The sequence below is a fragment of the Saccostrea echinata genome, unplaced genomic scaffold (genome assembly GCF_033153115.1).
Source record: "Saccostrea echinata isolate AGI-Se365-2 ecotype Australia unplaced genomic scaffold, CSIRO_AGI_Sech_v1 ptg000030l, whole genome shotgun sequence".
Classification (NCBI taxonomy): Eukaryota; Metazoa; Mollusca; class Bivalvia; order Ostreida; family Ostreidae; genus Saccostrea; species Saccostrea echinata.
The window spans coordinates 402,501-414,937 of record NW_026889779.1 but is presented as its reverse complement, the minus strand read 5'-3'; the positions used below and the strand labels follow the sequence as shown (position 1 = coordinate 414,937).

At 33.6% G+C, this 12,437-nt stretch overlaps 1 protein-coding gene across 1 annotated transcript in view; it reads left to right on the top strand.

Annotated features, from left to right (window-relative positions):
* The window catches only part of LOC133196087 (uncharacterized), a 214,282-nt gene that overhangs the window by 181,927 nt on the left and 19,918 nt on the right, over positions 1-12,437 (top strand). The window lies entirely within an intron of this gene.

Below are 12,437 nucleotides of genomic sequence, written 5' to 3'. Positions count from 1 at the left end.
TCGTCATCATCATTTGTAGACTTTTGTACATTTTCGTTTTCTTCTCGCAATTGAATTTTGTGGTGTCTCATGTCTTACTAGGGCTTGAGGGGTAGGGCCAAAACCTTCAAAGTCATAAAATCATCAATATGATGAAGCAGTCAACTGTTTGCCTTCTTCTCTGAAGCAACAAGCCCTCCAGGAAAATTATGAAATTCATGGCCCCTTGGGTTCTGAGTGGCTCAGTCTCCATGGCTGGGCTAAGCTGATCATATATTAAAAACCATTAATGCATTTTATCTTACAAAATCATCTTTACTAATGATCAGCTCACAAGCAAATTGTTTGCATCACTATATGAGTTTCAACCTTTATTCTTAGGTGTATGCTTAGTTGGTCATATATGGAAAAATGGTCATCACAATACACAGTCCCTGAAATGTTCTACTTCCTGTTTTTAGCTTAGTTGAGCTGAAAGCTCAAGTGAGCTTTTCTGACCACACGTTGTCTGACGTTCATCTATCCTTCCGTTCATCTGTAAACTTTTAACTTTTGCAACTTCTTCTCAAGAACCACTAAGCCAATTTTAACCAAAGTTGGCACAAAACATCCTTGGTTAAAGGTGATACTAAATTATTCAAATGAAGGGCCAAGTCCCTTCCAAGGGGGGATAATCAAGAAAAGGCAAAATAGGGTGGGGTCATTAAAAAAATCTTCTACTCAAGAACCACTTGGCTAGAAAAGCTGAAACTTATGTAAAAGCTTTCTTAGGTAGATTAAATTCTAAATTCTTCAAATCATGGCCCCTGGGGATAGGGTGAAGCCATAATAGGGAATCAAATTTTACACTGAAATATATATAAGAAAATCTTTGGAAATCTTCTTAAGAACCACTGGGCCAGAAAAGCTGAAACTTATGTAAAAGCTTCTTGAGATAGTATAGATATCATGGCCCCCAGGGGTAAGGTGGGTCTACAATAAGGAATCAAAGTTTTACATGGGTGTAGATTTGGAAAAATCTAAAAAATAAAAAAAAAAACTGTGAATAGGGTGGGGCAACAAAGGCGATCAAAGTTTTACTCAGGAATGAATGTCTATATATTTTGGGAAAATCTGGTGCAGAACAGTGGGGTGAAAGTGGCCCCTGGGGGTATGGTTGGGCCATAATAAAGAATCAAAGTTTTACATTGAAATATATTTAGAAAAAATCTTAAAAAATCTTCTTCTCAAGAACCACTGGGCCAGTAAAGCTGAAACTTATGTAAAAGCTTCCTTAGATGGAGTAGATTGGGGGTAGGGTGGGGCCACAGTAGGGAATCAAAGTTTTACAATGAAATACAATGGAAAAATCTTTAAAAATCATGTTCTCAAGAACCACTTAGCCAGAAAAGTTGAAACTTATGATGAAACTTCCTAAGGAAGTTTAGACTCCAAATTGTTGAAATCATGGCCCACAGAAAGGATGGGGCCACATTAGGGAATCAAAGTTTTACATTGAAATATACAAGAAATTTTTTTAAAAAAGCTTTTTCTCAAAAAACACATAACCAGAAAAGGAGAAACTTAAGTGAAAGCATCTTAAGGAAGTGTAGATCTTAAAGTAATCCAAACATGGCACTCTGAGGGTGGGGTGGGGCCACAATAGGAAATCAAAGTTTTACATTGACATATTCTGAAAAAATCTTTAAAAATCTTTTTCTCCAGAACCACTTGACCAGAAAAGATGAAACTTAAGTGGAAGCTTCCTAAAGAAGTGCAGATTTTAAATTGTTCAAAACATGGCCACTGGGGTAGGATGGGGCCACAATAGGAAATCAAAGTTTTACATAGGATTATATAGGGGAAAAAAACCTCAAAATTCCTCTTCTCGAGAGCAGGAATGCCATGATGGATCATATTGATGTGGAATCATCCCTGATAGTGTAGATTAAGATTTTTTTCAAACCAGAGCCCTGTATATTGGATGGGGTCATAAAAGTCAATCAAAGTTTTGTATAGTAGGGCTGGGATGATTCAGGGTTCAATCGATTCGGTTCAGTTTCGGTTCAGAATGATACAGTTCGTTTTTTTTTAAATTTGGTTCAATTTAACCTAAAACAGTGTAAATATTTCTCATTATAAATGAAAAATAATAACCTTTGCTTTAAAAACTGATTAAACTCCTTGAGTTCAGTCTTCACAAAAACTTTTCTGAGACACTAACAAGTAAGGCTAGTGGATTTAACATTTTTACTAGCTAAAGTAAAATTTCTACTAACCCAGAAAAATAATAAAATTTGAAACTTTTTGTTGTATTATTTTATTCCATTTCATATTCAATTACTCTTCATTTCATATTTCTTCTGCTTATTTTCTCATAGTCAATAATAGATAAATAAACAGAGAAATTATTTAAGGGAGCCGACTGGGGTTTTATTGTACAAAAACTACTATTGAGAAACTCTTTAATTTTATACTATTGTGGATACAATGACCTTATCAGCAAATACAGTTTATCTTTGAGTCAAATGCAGACTGATGTTTTTCATACTAATTGTTAGGCCATTATTAACACACTGAATTTTCGACGGATTTTTCTGTTATTTCCCAATCATGACAAGGAGCACACGGCAGTTGTGACCGGTCGGCAGGGGATGCTCACTCCTCCATGGCACCTGATCCCACCTTTGATGTTTTGGAGGTCAGTGTTTGCTCTGCTCCTATTTTGTATTGTTTAATGGACTTTTGAGCTTGAATACTGTTCGTTATCTCCATATATTTCATACTATATGTACCTTACACTGACTTCAGTATACATGCCAAGTTTAGTGAAAGTCTACTATCTGGTTATTTTTTAGGGACCATCTCAAAATACAGGTACATTTACAATAGGATTATATAGGAAAATACCATTTTTTCACACTTCAGAGCAAATTATACAAATGCTACTGTAGACGTTTTGCTCAAAGTATATTATTTGATGGATGATACTATATTGTACATTTTTTGCAAGAAACACAAAATTCTAGCATCTGGTTTCCAGAGGGAGCATCTCAAAATGTCAAAATTCATGATATTTTCCTGTTTTTATGGAGTGAAACAAAACATGACAGATACCAAAGATTTACATAAAAAATGATAAAAATGATTGTTAACTTCTCAATTTCCTATGTTTTAAATTTCAAGAGCATATATTTTATACTTTTTATTTTTTGGCATAATTAATGACCCTGCTTAAAGAACTTCGGTTATTCATAACGTCAAAAACACACTATTACGACGTCTTTACGACATCTATCTACCCCGGGCCATCATTTGAAAAATCATTTAAAAAATCAGTTATTTAAAAACATAATAAGATTTTTTAACCTGAGATTTCTTAAATTTGTTAATCTTTGTAAATTATTTTTAAAAAGTTGCTTTCAAAAAGTAAATACGCTTTATTTTACTATGCTCTGCGAAGTATTGCGCAATGAAGACCCCAATCTGCCCTCTTAAGGTATGTCACTCGTCAGCCTTTTAGAAAAGTTTAGTCAGAACCTCTTACTTAAAAACTATTTATTACAATTCAATCTTTATAACATATTTAAATTAAACAATGTAAAATGTTCAACATTCAATTAAAAAACTGCTCAAATATTCATATAGAAGCAAGATTTATAAGGGACTATTTCTTGTGGTGGAAGGATATTTAGCAGAAAATTCTGCAAATCTATGCATTTACTAAATTTAATATCTTGGAACTTTAGCCTTATATACTTTTACTCAGAGAAAATTTTCCATTATGATATGCCTGGAATATTATATATATAGGTCTCAATTTATATTTTTATAACAAAATTTACACCTTCGCTCAACAAACTTTGCCAAGAAATGAAGATATATTAAAGAAGTTAAGATAAAATTTACACAGTTTTTTGCCAGAAAATCACATATTTTGACCAATATTTCAAAATTTACATCACTGACCCCAACTTTTTCTTTCATCATTTTAAACTACTCGACACTTTTGACCGATCGGCACTTAAGTTGTAAAAAGTTTGATACAAGAAAATATTCTATTGCCTGTTTAGATTTTTAATACCCCAAATATGAGACTTTTTTAGTGCATAAAGGTCACACAATAATTTACGCGCATTAATTTGTATGATTTGTTCAATGATAAATATTATTCAAACTATTTTACGTAAAATAAGATTATGTTTATTGCCATGGTTACATCTGATAAAATATGATAACGGTTAAAGTGATTAACCAAAAAGTTACAATTTAAGTGCAAAAAGGTCAACTTAATTGTACCGTAGCTCAGTTAGATGCACACTGACCCCCCATTTTCTCTGCAATTTTGAGTCGTACTATATGAGTACTTATCCAAAATATACTTCTCAAAAAATCCTTGATATAACAAATTTCACGAGTGACATACCTTAAGGTTGAATTTAATAGAATGAACAATCATGCTATAGATACCTTTAATATGGTAGTATACATTCATCTTTTTTTCTGATCATTGGACTTCCTCTTCGAAAATGAAGTGAAAGCTTAGTGATTTTTTTTTTTTAAATTCAAATCTTCAGATACAATGTTAATATATTTTTGATAACCCTTGTATATATTTACTCTTCAGTTATATAGTTGAGTAGTTGGAAATAATTTAATCAATTAATGAAAATAAAATCGGGATAGAGGAAATTCGGATTAGTAGAAAAAAGACGATCTTTTTCATGGTTTTTAGAAATAAATAAATAACGTAGAAGTGCTAAAAGAATTAGACAGAGGAGATATATGAACAAGAGAACCACACACCTTTGATTTTTAGCTCACCTCGATGAAGTCGAGATGAGCTTATGCTATACCCCCGGTGTTGGCGTCGGCGTTAGCGTCGGCGTCCCAGGTTAAAGTTTTAGGAGCAAGTCCATTCCCAAGTAACTACAAGCCCTACCTGGACCAAACTTGCATGGATGATGCATCTAGGGATGGACACTACCACACTTGCTTCGGATGCTGGATCTGACCTAGATTTTCCAGATGAGTGACCAGGTTAAAGTTTTTGGAGCAGGTCCATTCCCAAGTAACGATAGGCCCTACCTGAACCAAACTTGCATGGATGATGCATCTAGGGATGGACACTACCACACTTGCTTTGGATGCTGAATCTGACCTAGATTTTCCAGATGAGTGAATTTTAGCCATATTTTAATCAAATTAGCATGGATGATATATCTTAGGATGGACACTTTCAGACTTGTTTTGGATTCTGAATCTGACCTACATTTTCCAGATGAGTGACCAGAGTAATGTTTTTGGAGTAGCTATATAATATTATGGCATGTTATGATTAAACTTGCATGGATGGTGCATCTAAGGATGAAAACTTCCAGACTTGCTTTGGATGTTGGAACTGACCAAAATTTTCTTGATTAGTAAACAGGTTAAAAGTTTTTTGAGCAGGTCTATTTCCAAGTATCTATAAGTCCTTCTTAAACCAAACTTGTATGGATATTAATCTTGGGATGAACACTAACTAGAAAAAATATGATGTGAGATTTGCCTTACTTACAGATAACCTTCGTCAAGGTGAGCTTCGTAATCTTTGATTACCTATGTTTTTCATTGGTTGGGGATTTAAAAGCAAAACATGGAAAATATCTGCTACTTTTTCACTAGCCCGTCAGGCTATTTACTAGCCCATACCAATTTAAACTAACCTCTATTGTAAAAGTAAAAGGTGTTTGTGGAATAAAAAAAACTAAATCACTGACTTCAAACTGGCACAATCATTATAAAAAGTATTAAAATCATGACAACAAACACTTCCAATCTGGACATCTGCAATTGGCGGACATTTTTGTTTATACATCTTAGGCCAAAGTTTTTTTTTCTTTTGGTTTACGATTCCGCTGACCCTAATTTTCACAAATCATGAAAATAAAAATAATGTCTTTTTCTGACATATTTTTCCGGATTTTTCTCAGCTGAACTGGTGGGTTTTAAATTTTAGAATGCATCTTAGTCAAATAAGTGCTTATAAATATATGAGACCCTTACAAACATTTAGGTGACCGTAAATAAACACATGTGCAAACCAAAAATGGCGGTTCTGTCATGTAATAAGGTAATTCCTCACTGAAAGCAATGACACACACTTAAAGAACTCTTTCTGCATGGAAAAGTGAATAAAATCTTGGATAAATGATCCCTTTTTCAATTGCAATGTCTCAATAGGCTAAATTCATACTGTAATATTGGAGAGTGTATGCCCAACCCTGATCGACCTAGCAGACATGGATACACCTATAGATAACAGGGATTTATCAGTGCCTTCTCAGGGGCCAAAATTCGGCCCATTCCCAATTGAAAATGAGTTCAGTTTTTCCCAATTTGGCAGTATTTTTTCCCAATTTGTGAACAATGCTTTTATTTTTAATTATCTTGGGAAAACACTATTAAGTAAAATTGTCAGATTGTCTGTAATTTTCATCTATTTAACTCATTTAGCAAAGCTACATTCATAACACATGTTTTAAAACACTGTAAAAACATCGCCAACTTTTAATCCGAATTTCCTCCGTTTTTCTAAAAATGATGATATTGTGAAATTATATAGATTTATTAAGTTATTTCCACCTAGTCAATTGATCTACAAGTGAATGGTAAGGAATTTAGGCATTATTTCAAATAGAAAAATATATTTTCAATGCTTTAATACATATTAAAAGAGGACTTTTAGAAAATGTGCACTTAGTATAATTTTTTGCAGGAGGTTTAAAATCTCCAGACACAGATACTCTAATGACCTAAATTGAAATCTCATACACACATGTACATGTACTACCCTAAGTTGTATAAATGCTTTATACTCATTAAAGTCCATTTTACTTTTATTAGTCTATTATTCATAATTGATCTTGTATGATGAAGATGGATCATATTTAATTGTCGTTTGGTTGCCCAAATTAGAGTTCATGCTGAAATGTTAAATGAAGTACCCCTGAATACATGATTTAAGCAACATTTTAAATTTTTTCCAATTTCATCAAATAGCCGATAATTTTTTCCCAATTCCCCAAAAATGTTGTTTCCCAAAATAGGCTGATAAATCCATGGATAATAGTTAGGCCAATTTAGTGTTGAGAGATACATCTTAGTTGAAGTAATGTTGACTGCATGGTATTTCACTGGATAATTTCAAATGTGTTTAAAACATTTGTTAATTTCTAGAAGTAAATTCAATATACAAATCTTTGCAAATTTCATACTCAATTGAGATCAAAGCCCTTTGAATTACTAAGTAAATAATGAGCATTGCCTACTGTGCTGCAGTGAGGTACATAAGAAAAATTTAAAGAAGGACTTGATTGAGAAATTATTAAGCTTTTTTGCTGCAGGTTGAACATTAAATTTGATAGCTGCATGATCAAATTATTATAACCTTTATTTCAACATCAATTACTTTTAATATTGTTAAATAATTAAATTGTATTTTTCTTCAATCTAAATTTAACTTAAATTTGGATCCTTATTTTTAGTTTGTGGGGATACCAAGGTTTATAACACATCACATATCACTGAAGAACACAAAAAGTTGAACATCATGAACCAAGCACTGATTGACAAACAAATATCAGAACTATATGTAAATGAAAATGACATTCAGTCTAAAGTTAGAAATGAATTAAAATTAAATAAAAAGAGTTATGTGATCTAGACAATAAAACTTAAAAAGTACTATTGACGTGTATTATTTTTATTAAAATAAACATTGCTGGTATTTTAAAATGAAATTGTTGAATCCTAAATTATTTTTATTTTTATTTTTCGACCCAATGCATTTTTTTTGAGACAGAAAGTCATAAACCAAAAAAAAAACAAACTTTGGCCTTATATAAATTTTGAATCAAACCGAAATGAATTCCTGAATTCTGAATTGGTGCACCGAATCAAACAGCGATGCTCTGAAATTTTAAGTGCACCGCACATGCAGCCCTATTGTATAGGAATATATGTATATATATTGGGAAAATATCAGATGCAGAACAGCAGGGTCAAAGTAAGTCAGCACAATAATTCAATGTAACTGGTTAATAAAAGAAAAAATTGCTGGCAATGATGATGCAGTGTTTGTTTAATTATAATCAAAACACGAAATGTTTACAGATTTCATGATTTATTTTTTCAAATAGTAGATAAATGAAAACATGTTATTAATTATACCAGGGGCTTGTTCAACAGTGCATGTGCATGCAAAAGTTGTATTATGGGAGTAATGAGTGTTTTCTGGCAATCGCTCATGTCATTTAAGTCGTCATGAAAATTCATGAACATTCATTACCTTGAACTAAACGTTGTTTTTTTTTCTCTCCATTTTTAAACTGAAAATTACCAATTTTCATATATATTCATCATTTGTTCATGAACTACATTTTATGAATATATTCATGAATAAAATTCATGAACCATCATGAACCATTCATGAATACATCATGAATTTTCATAAAAGTTCCTGAAATTATGAATTTCATCTCCCAGGAGCTAACACCAGAGCCCTGCCCTAACACCAGAACCTTGACCCAGGGGACATAAAATTTCTCATCATTACTATACTCTTAGTTCATCGGCTTATCGCAAATCTTGATTGAAAGTATACACTACAAGCGAAATAGTGATGCGTTGAGTAACAACACTAATGAATCTGACTGAAATACAATTGAATCTGTCTGAATAACAATTGCGAAATCCAACAAAGAATCTGATTGGTGTATTTTTTTAAGTCTTCCCACAATCTCAAAGGTTTTGTGGGAAAACATGTTTTGAAAACAGACAAAAAAGTTGTGCTTATATACACTGAGCTAGGTACTGACTTTTGGTGAACAAGCGGTACAATGGAATACTTTGTTAAATGATTGTGAGTGTTGGTAAACTGTAAAATGGTCTTGCAAATGAAGTCTGTGCAGGGAGTTGAGTTAATTTTATGCGATTGAAAAACACAGCCGTTTTTTCCCCCCATTTTCTTCTTCAGTATATCAATAAAATTAAAAGTACCTGGATTCGGTGAATACTTATTAGTCTGTAATGAATATAAATAATACTTGCTGTAAAAATTGCACTGAAAAACACATGGATATCGATTTTCTGGTCGCTTGTTTATTGACGTGACGGCTGGTAAAACAGAAATGCAATAACAAACACACATTTGAAACTCGACAGTTGTGGCAATAAACCAGTTGAATAATTCATTATATCATATATATAAATAAAATGTTATAAAAATATTTAAAATAAAAGAAAATAAATGTTTCACATTGTGTTTAACCAACTATGAATATGTTTTCAAGAACAAGTGCTCTGGTATCAGCTGGGTATAATTTACAAAAATACTCAGGTTTCCATTTTCATGAGTTTGCCTACCCAGTGTAATAAGTCACTTGTTTACAAACACTACGGACTAAAACTTAGAGAAAAAGATTTTTAGTACACAGAAAAGTCGCATAAACTGTGTAACAAACACCGAAAATGAAAAATGCTGTCAATTTATTGCCGAGAAAATCAGCAGAAATACATGTATAGTAGGATAAACAGTGTGTGCCATTTAACAATAAGGATGTACATGTAACGTCTGTGAAAAGAATATCACATGCTGAAATATGATTTTATGGTTTGATTCTTTTTTTCTAATCAAAAAGTCAACCAAGTTTTCGCCGATCAACTGATCAAACATGGAAGGCCATTAGACGCTTTCAAACTATATATATAGGCAAAGGATACCACACGATAGTGGGCGGGCCCCAACCAACCAATTAAAATGCATGTTTTATGAATGTAACAGCATGATTCAGTTGTCAAATCCAACGATGTCATCGCTCAAGGCATCACAATTTCAGTCATAGTGTATACTTTCAAGCGAGATATGTGGTAATACCCAGGAGAAAAGAAGATTTTCAAAGAATTTTTGCATTTGTTTTTTACATTGTAATCATTAGAGCCCCGCCCTAACACCAGAACCCCTGACCCAGGGGCCATGAAATTCAAAATTTTGGAAGAGGCACCCTTACTCATCATTACTATGCATTCAGTTTGTTTGCTAAATACCCTGGATCAAAAAAGAAGTTATTTAAAGAATAATGCATTTTCACTATGTCCTAACTCCAGGACCCCTGAACCTGGGGCCATGAATTTCACAATTTTGGAAGAGGCACCATTACTCATCATTACTATACTCTTTGTTCATCAGCTTAATACCCAGGAGAAAAGTAGAAGATTTTCAAAGAATTATTGCATTTTTAATATGTAATCATTAAACCCTGCCCTAACACCAGAACCCCTCACCCAGGGGCCATGAAATTTACAATATAGGAAGAGGCACCCTTACTTATCATTACTATGCATCCAGTTTGTTTGCCCTGGATTAGAGAAGAAGATTTTTTAAAAAAAATAATGCATTTTCACTATATATTCAACAGAGCCTTGCCCAAACACCAGAACCCCTGACCTGGGGCCATGAAATCAACAATTTAAGAAGAAGCATCTTTCCGTATCATAACTATGCATATTGTTTGTCTGCTTAATACACAGGAGCAGAGGAGAAGATTTTTTAAGAAATTATGCATTTTCACTATATATTCAACAGAGCCCTGCCCTAGCACCAGAACCCCAACCCTGGGGCCATAAATTTCACAATTTTGGTAGAGGGCTCAATGCTCATTACAATCATGCCAACAGTTTGACTGCTTGATGTCCAGGAGTAAAGAAGAAGATTTTTAAGATTGCATTAGTTTTGATGATTTTAGCCTCATCCCTCAGGCCCCAGGGGGGTAGGGGTCATGAATTTCACAATTTTCACTCCCCTTCACCCATAGATGCTATATGCCAAATTTGGTTGAAATTGATTCAGTGGTTCCAGAGAAGAAGCTGAAAATGTTCAAATGTTAACACACGATGGACGACGCACACCAACGGATGAAGACATATAGCAATAGGTCACCTGAGTAAACTCAGGTGACCTAAAAAGCAATAATTTTTTGACAGTCTTCTCCTACATGTATGATAAGTTTCCCTGGAAGTATTACTGAACTTTGTGTTAAAACAATAAATATTACTATATCTTTATTTTATAAACAAAAGCTAAATATCACAATTTTTATTTTGCAAGAAAATGAGTGATGTGAAAAAACTCAGGAGGTTTTGGACCCTCACCAGCAGGCACATAGTAAAGGGGACCAGGGGTCTTTCTCCCCCCCCCCCCCCCCCCACTTATTTCCAAACCTACTCAACACTTTACTATTAAAAATGTTCATTGAAAGGTTGATTCCCCCCCCCCCCCCCCATTTTTTGTTGTTTTTTTGTATTTAAATCATGGTAATATGGTAATGTATTAATAAAGTTTTGATATGTGAAAGTTGGAACCCCCAATCCCCTGCCATTCTCTGCGTGTACTTCACTTGGATTCTGGCTATGCACCTGATTGGTGCACTGTGGAGGGGGGGAGGGGGGGGGGGGTCACAATTCAGAATGGTGAATCTAAGAGTGGGCTTCACGTCAGCAGTGGCATAACACCTTAACTGTGCTTTAAGCATTCTGTATTTTACTGTAATTTCAATTTTGAGGTGAAAAATAAAGCGTCTGTAGAACCCATAAGCACGTTGTTTAAAATATTCCAGTGTGGTACTGTTTTTAGCAATCGCATCTTCTTGGGCCTTTCCGACGAGCTCAGAAAACATATCTGAGGTTGTCATGGTTTTCTGAGCTTGCCAGAAAGATCCATGAAGGTAGATAAGAATAGCAAGGTATTTATTACAATTTTAGAAATAACAGTCTTGGTTTTATAAGACCCGAGTTACTGTTACCTTTTGTATAATAACATGCAGGTTAATGTAACAAAACATGAAACTTCAGATCATATGTATTTCCAGATGATTAAACGAAATAGACATTTCCAACATGCTCTGAAAAGATTATTTGTTTTTTTTCCGAGCTTGTGGGATTTATCCAGGAAGGTGGTATAACTGTAAGAAAAGCTAGATGACTAGAATCTTGGCATTATATGACCTAAGTTTTTCTTGTACTTTTATGTGTAGGTTAGACTATAAATTTTAAAAAATGTCAGAATCCGGATCTAGACTGGTATTGCCTGTCTCTAACGTTCAAAATGTATATCGTGAATATCTGACAGAGAAGGCCAGTGTAAATTAGGATCATATCTATTTTGGTAAGATAAAACGAAATTGTTATAATATCTTGAACCCCCCTCCCTCTAAATAAAAAGGGTAGGGGGACTCGATATTTTATGGTTATAATATATCTCACCCCCTCCTTCTTAAATTAAAATGGTAGGGGGGGGCTCAATCAAACCCTCCTTTCTATTAAATTAAAAGGCTAGGGGGACTCAATATTTTATGGTCATAATACCTTGAACCCCCCTCCCTCTTAATTAAAAAGGGTAGGGGGACTCAATATTTTATGGTCATAATATATCGAACCCT